This window comes from Pinus tabuliformis, chromosome 9 (genome assembly GCF_031772625.1).
Source record: "Pinus tabuliformis cultivar Carrire ecotype Pingquan chromosome 9, CPIR1, whole genome shotgun sequence".
Classification (NCBI taxonomy): domain Eukaryota; kingdom Viridiplantae; phylum Streptophyta; class Pinopsida; order Pinales; family Pinaceae; genus Pinus; species Pinus tabuliformis.
Genome location: NC_142307.1, coordinates 151,205,669 through 151,213,713, shown reverse-complemented (window position 1 = coordinate 151,213,713; position 8,045 = coordinate 151,205,669). Strand labels below are relative to the sequence as shown.

Here is an 8,045-nt window from a genome sequence, read left to right as displayed (position 1 = left end):
TGATGCCCTCTACTATTTCAAGTGCGGTGCGCCGGTTGTTGGAGGATCTACGTCTCAATTTTTATCCAACCACGTGGAAACATAGTCCGAGGAAGAGAAACCTCGACTTGGTTAAGCGTTTACCGTTCAATGAATGACGGTAGATTTTTCCGTATGGCCTCCACATCCTTATATATAACACAATAACCAGCCCTGGAGTCTCATAACAGATCAATAGTGGCTATTCTTCTTTAGTTATTTCATATTGTTCTCAAAGTCCATATAAATTAGATTCGTTCTCATACATAGTGTTCATTATTATATTGCGATCATGGCCGCTGTAAATGCATCAGTAATGGCGATGAATGGAGCATCGCTCCTGCAACGGAGGCCAGCTGAAAGGTCAACAACCAGCAGGCAGCTTCGAGTAAAATGCATGGCAGCTTCGAGTAATTCTGTCGATGTTTCCGTATCCACGAATAGAAGGTTTTATGTTATTCTATAAGGTTTTATGTTATTGTATATATAACTTAATTTGGGTCATGTGGATCCACAGCCGGAGTCAAGGCGATCAACTTCTACCCCTCCTGAGACGGTAAGCGATTATGCAAGTGCCAATTTTTACATTAACATGCACATGCACTGCACTGAACTGAATTGAATTGACATAAATAATAATGCAGTAGTACAGTGACCTGCTGTGGTGGCGGCTAGAGGGGCGGACCCCCCTGACCGCTGGGTCTGGTCTTGCTAAAATCATAGGATCTTAGCATACCCGACTTGCAGGTGGCTGGTTATGCTCTTGGTGTTATAGTGGCAGCAATGAGGTTTGATCCTGGGTCTCCCGTGGATTAAACTCTATAGTTACCGATTCACCATGTGGTTAAAAAAAAAAAAAAATGCAGGTGGGCACAAACTTTAAGGACGTGTTCGCTTTCAGTGGGCCAGCCCCAGAAACCATAAATGGGAGACTCGCCATGCTCGGATTCGTCTCAGCTGTCGGGTGGAGATAGCGAGCAGGAAAGACCTCGCCGCCCAACTGGCCAGCGGAGGAGTTCCACTGTTTATTGGAAGCGCGCTTCTCTTCACGCTTGCTTCTCTGATACCCATGTTCAAGGGAGTGTCCAAAGAGAGCAAATCACAGGAAATAATGTCTTCTGGGGCAGAGATGTTGAATGGGCGTTTTGCCATGATTGGCCTCGTTGCGCTGGCCTTGACTGAATACCTCAAGGGAGGTCCTCTCATCTCATGATCATCATCAGCTTTGTACCAAACTTCATACCCCTCTTAGCGTAGGTTGTAATCGAACCCAACTTGTATTCACTCTGCTATCACGAGATGGCACTGTAACAAATTGTTTTGGCAGTTTGTGATATATTTGACAAGTTCATTCACAATCAATCATATAAATATATTTCTGATCAGTACATCTTTGGTAGAAACTCTGATCTAACTTGGAAGGATAAAAACAAGCATAGCGATCAGCAACACAAACAAACTTTTATTCATTTGGTACTCGTAAATTTATAAATTCCGTACTAACTAATATTAATAATTATTCCAAAAATACTAGTAATTATTCCAAAAATGCAGCGAAAGAACTAGAATTTTTTAAATTGCAAAAATTGTATTAGTACATATATGCCGTATGTTATATGTATTTACATATTTAAATTTAAATAGATATTATAAAAAATAATATTTTAGTTTTATAAATTTTTATTATACATCAAGTTGTACATATTTATATATAGTTATTTAATATATTTCTCTATATATATATTTAGATTATATATATATATATATATATATATATATATATATTAGTTTTGATATATTTTTAACAAAATACTAAAATCATAAAATAATCAATGTTAAAAACAATCATTTAAACTCAATTAAAATGAATGGATTAAAAAATCTATGGTTTATATTATATTATTGATTAATATTATTTTCTAAAAACTAAATAAAATCTACTTATAGTGCATTTTAATTTATATATGAATGAAATGTGGTGATATTTTAATTTCATATATAATCCCAATTAAAAAACAAATTTGATACATCATTCATAAAATACCCAAAGTAAAAGATAAAAGCATAGTGTGCAAAATTTAAGGAATAAAAAAAGCCAATAAATTACCCCTACCAAAAATTATTTTTTTTAACTAGAATAGTACACATAAAAGAGAATCAAATATGCTTAAAATCATGGACCTTGGTTGAACAAATGTACTTGTATTAGTGCCTATAATTTCCATGTCAAATGGCTAGGCATTTGTGTATAATTTTTTTGGTTTGTCACGAGTTGTTGTACTCTTGGAAAATGGTAAGCTTTACAGATCAATTAGATGGCCACACAATTTAGTTATGGGCTTTTATGCTAGTGCCATAGGGATGCACTGCAAGACTTGACAAGCCTCTTTTATGGTTATTTTTATCCCTGTAATCGATGGCTATGTTAGCAAGTACGGGCATTGAAACTTGAGAGTGATTCGGGTGAGAAAATGCCATTCAAAGTAGATATGAATTTGTAGTTGGGCGGGACTCTCATGTTCTTGTTAGGGACATAATTAAAACTACATTAATTCATTATAAATTTTTGTAAATAGCTCAAATCTGTTAAAATCAAGCGAGTGAAGGTCTCAGAGGCTTTAGAACCCTTGAGGCCACTCTGTTTCATCACCCATACGTAAGATATTTTGCAATTACTTGTTGAAATTTTTTCCATTTGATGATGGTAAACATTGTGGAATTACAAGAGACTTGATTCAAGCTAATGAATGATAATTTTGGATTAAGTTAAGACCTAGTGCATTTGTGATTCCCGTGCCTAGATAACTAACAGGGGCATTAAGCATTTGGATAATTAACAAAAACAAATTCATGCAGGCTGCTGGTGCCTTTTCTTGTGATTTCCATCTCTATTGTTTATGATTCCCATCCTTGGATAAACAATTGGCAGTTTATGTATTACTCCCTCAATAAATAATAAATATGAGTTCCATCCATAACTCGTGTTTTCGATATCCCATGCCTTAATATTCCTATCATTAGTGGTGCATTTGTAATTCCCATTTCTAGGTTTTACAACCTCCTTGCAACTGAATAGTTTTGTTATGTGGAAGGAAGCCTCATTTTGAAGACACTCAGGGTTAGAAAAAACAAATGAAGTTGTATAGGTTTAAAGAAAAATATGCTTTAATTCATAGGTCTAAAGAAAATAAATTGTTCCAAATTGTTGTGACCACTCAGGCCATACCCAAATTCATAACTATTAAATAGACATCATCATTATAAGTTGTATACACCAGCACTCAAGCTTAGGCACATATTGAACCTCCACTTCTCCATGAGGAAACCCTAATCTCTATGTGTGCATTATCAGGCATTTTAACTTCATAGACCACATCAAGTTCCATAATGTTGTAGTCCTCATTCATAATGGTGGTACTCATATTTTCATTCATAAGAGAGTGGTAGAATAAACCCATTGTTTTTAATGCCTAGGACACAAATTTTAAATCATGATCCCCAATTGAGGTATAATGAACTGTGGGGGAAAATGTGAAAATGTCAAACTCTATATCGGAGACTATCAACTCAAATCCCATTTATTTTCCATTGATATGGGTGGCTATGATATAATATTGGGGGTAGAGTGTCTATGCACATTGGGCTCACTCATAATGTATTTGAAATAAATCTATATAGATTTCTCTAAAGGGGGACATGTATACACCCTTCAATGGATTTTGGTAAGGTCCCTTGAAATAGTCAATGCCCATAGTATGGAAAAATTATTAAATAAAGGCCACTCTAGAATTATTTGCCAATTTAATTCCATATGAGTTATGGATAATCCATAATTTGACATAAGAAATACTCTTAAATTTTCAATTGTTCCTTCACAAAAATCATCAAGTCTTTCAAACACCAAAGACTAAGTTTATACATTCTTAAAGAAAGCGCTAACATAACATTCCCTTGATCCTAGGAATTCAACCACAAAATGTACGCTCTTATTAACACCCTTTTGCACAAATTGATATAAGAAAAAATATCAATCAAGAACTATTGAAGGTGGAGGTCATACAACCTACTACAAGCCCTTACTCATGAGTAGTAGTCTTGATATTAAAGAAGGAAGGAACCTAGTGCAAGTGTCCTAATTATTAATGATCTTCTAGATGAAAAGCATGGAGAGAATTTTTTCAATAATAAACATATGAAGGTCAATATGAGTTTTTTGTGATTACTTTCAATATTTATTAAACTTCGTCAACCTTCTAGAGCCTTATGAAAAAAAATTCAAAGCCTTTCTATGCAAGTTTTGCTAGTCTTCATTGACTATATTATGGTCTACAATAAAGCATTGGAACTACACATAGAGAATGCTGATAATTCATTGAAACGCTTTCGAGATGACCAATTTTTTATGAAGCATTCCAAAGGTGCCTTTTGGGCTCCTAGGTTTGAATATCCATGATTATCCCCATCCTAAAACACTTCGATTTTAAGGGGATTTTTAGGAAATAAATGATACTGCAAAATTATTGTGAACACTCATGGTAAAATTATAGCTCCCCTTACTGTACTTGGCAATGCTGCCTGTGTGTTTCATGACATGTCCTTAACCATTAGTTGAGGATCTGTTAGCTCTAGAAATATGTCTGTTTACTAACACCTATGAGTTCTAGTCTAACATAAATCATGATCCCAAAAATTGGTATCAGATACAGGTTCCTTTAGGAATAAGTTTACCACTAAAAGGTAAATTGATAGGGCATCCTGGCTAAACCAGAAAGTCAGGATGCTTATTCAAGTAAGATACCAGTACTTGATGGTACAAATTATGTATTTTGGAAAGTCAGTATGGAAGCCTATCGCATGTCCCTAGGTGTAGATGTTTGGAGTTTTGTATTAGTTGATTATATTGTCCGAGAAACCCCTCCTACAAATGAAAATGATAAAAATGTTTATGGGAACAATGAAAAGGCAAAGAGTGCAATTATCTTTGGCCTTAATCAATATGACCTTGTAAAAGTAATTCAATGTAAGTCAACTAAGGAAGTATGCTACAAGCTCTAGAATAGTTATAAAGGAGATGAGAAAGTTAAGCAAGCCAAACCTCAAGCGATTAGAATGAGGTTTGAGAGCTTAAGAATGAATAAGGAGGAAAATATACCAGAATATTTTCTTAGATTAATGAGGTAGAAAATATGATTAGAGGATTTGGAGAACAACTCATGAATGAAGTAGTTTTCTAGAATGTATTTATATCTCTTACTATGAGATTCAGTTCTAGGATCTCATCTACATAAGAGATATCAAACTTAAAGTCTCTTTTAATGAAGGCGCTACATGGAACTCTCACTTCCTATGAGATGAGAATAGAAAAAGAGAAGTTTGAGCAAAAGGAGGTAGAATTTAAACCCTCAATGAAGAATAAGGAACACAAATATCACCAAGAATGTTCCAAGTATGAATTTGATCAAGAGTTTGCTTAGTTGGCTAGAAAGCTAAAACATGGTTTAGGAAAGTATAAGGGACATCTACCCTTCTAATGCTTTGAATATGGAAGGTTTGAGAAATTTTCCTCCAAGTTTCCTTATTGAGATAAGACAAGAGAGGAAAAGGATCAGAAGCGTAGAGATAAGGCTCAAGAATATCATAAGAAGAATCGTTTCAAGAAAAAATGGTCTCTACTCCAAAGAGGATAGTTTTGCATTAGAAGGAAATAGGCAAGAGTCTCCAAAAGATGAGGTTGATGAATTCTTACTCTTGGCATTAGAATCTAAATCTAAATATAACAACGAATCAAACCTCAAGGAAGAAGAAGATGAAAGTGTAGTAGATCTTGAAGGGGAGCTCATCAACGCCCTTGATGAATTAAAGTGACCTGAAGGAAGAAAAAAAAAAGAGAAGTTGTTGTGAGATGAAGAAGGTATGAAGAGTTTGTTTACCAAAGTAAAAAGTTTGAGGAAGCTATTAAGAGTGAAGACAATCTGGCACAACAATTAGAAGAAAAGGAAAATAATTGTAAGAAGCTAGAAGATGAGAGTAACCTCTCGAAACAATAATTGACCAAGAAACGAGAGAAAATGATTATAAAAATATATAAACATGAAATTTTGTCTCTAAAACTCAAGCTTGATGATGCAAAAAGGGAAGAAGAGGTTTTTAATGGATTAATCATTGATTGGGAAATAACTACCATAGTTTAGAAGCAAAGATTAGCTCTGAGAAAAAACCTTGATAAGTCCAAAATTGAGATGGAATTAGACAAAAAAATTGTTGAAGAAACAAAGAAACTAAACCACGTTATGAACAGTACAAGCCAAGGGAATTCGAACTTGGATCTGATCTATTCTCAACTTGGATTGCGCAATAGAGGCAGGCAAAACAGTGGAGGAGATTTGAACCTGTAACTTGTTCAGATCTGTGCTAGTTTGTGTGTAGCATGTGGAGATAGTACTGAGTACATGTGAGGAGTATTGTACTATGTATTGTTACATGTTCTCTATCATTATAATATACAGATAGTTGTGGGTTTTCAGCTGTATCCTTTCCCCATTACATACTGTGTTGATATGTGTGATTGATGTTTCAATGCGCACATGCGATTGTTTTTTTTAATTCCACAAATTGATGATCAATGGTAGAGGAGGTTATGTATTATGCATGCATTGCGCAAATAGTGTATAATAAAGATAATCTCTATGAATAAGAGTTATATTATTGAAATTTCTACAGAACAAATATTCTTCAACCAAAGAGTAAAAATCCAAAAAAAAGAAGTGAAAATCTAGAGAAACAAAAAATCCTGAAAATTGCTAAAAAAAAATTCGAAAAAACAGTCACTAGGGTTCTAAATTTTTAAGCTACTCGAGTTGCCATTTGTTGGTATGAGGTTTCTTAGAAGTTGCACCAAAATCCTTCACTTATGATAATCGTGACATATAACCCTAACAACAAAAATGAATGGTTTTCATTTCTCTTTAGATCTGAAAAATAAAATATCAAAACACTCCAACAAATAATATACAAATATAAGTGAACATGTACCATAAAATGATATATTGAGAATCCAATGGAAATAGCAGAACTTTGATTCTATTATTGGAAAATAAATGTTTATACATGTGAAGAGAATGTATAGACTTGGATCTAGAGACCCCCCTCTTTGGGATGGGTCTTTTGTACCCTATGCTTCAACTATTGGTTCAACTCATTGTCTCTCAAAGTGTATGTAATGGGTAAGAAGAAACAGTGATGGCCTGAACTAAAGATGGGAGCTCAAATCTCACAAGGAAATAATGAGGACGATGAGAATAGTCATGGTGAAGAATGAGGAGAAAACCATACTATTTATAACAAAATATTATGATAGATCTAGATTTAAGATAATAATAAAAAATGTTGGAATAAATCAAGATCTAACCGTTAGGAATATTTTATTGCATTTTAGAGAGGGAAATATTATTTAAAATTATCAAATATCTTTATTTAGAAAATTACTACAAAGATGGATAACATAGACATAGTCCAACTCTAGCCAAATAATTGCACACTTGCATCCATTGCTATTGGACAAGGAGCTTGCATCTAGAAGAAGGTAAATACTGCAATTTTCATCTCAATTCCAAGCCAAATAAACCTACATACATCGCCCATTAGGCCAATTCCTCCATCGTACCCTTCTCCATAATACACAACAAAATAAGTGAGAAAGAAATAAGATTTATAATGCTCATGTATAAACTTATTATTACATAAACTTTGTAAAATTTTAAAAAAATATTCAAATGTGGGAAAAGTTGGATAGAAAACTGCATTTATTTGCATTTATAAACCATAAGTAAAATTCGTTAAACTAACTAATTAATCTAATTATGGAAAATCCTTATTCTTTTAGATGGAGGAGGAATGACCTGTTGTAGAGTTTTGTGAACCCAAGGTTTCAGACTACAAAGTGAGTCCATCATCAGGGGATGCGATAATAGATAATCTTTTAAAATTAATGATGTATCCAGAGCTATGAACATTAATATATATAAGAG

General features: G+C 33.8%; 1 pseudogene; it reads left to right on the top strand.

The window, feature by feature from the left end:
- Positions 1 to 872: 872 nt before the first annotated feature.
- LOC149147575 (early light-induced protein 1, chloroplastic pseudogene) lies at positions 873 to 1,379 on the top strand (annotated as a pseudogene).
- The last annotated feature ends 6,666 nt before the right edge of the window (positions 1,380 to 8,045 follow it).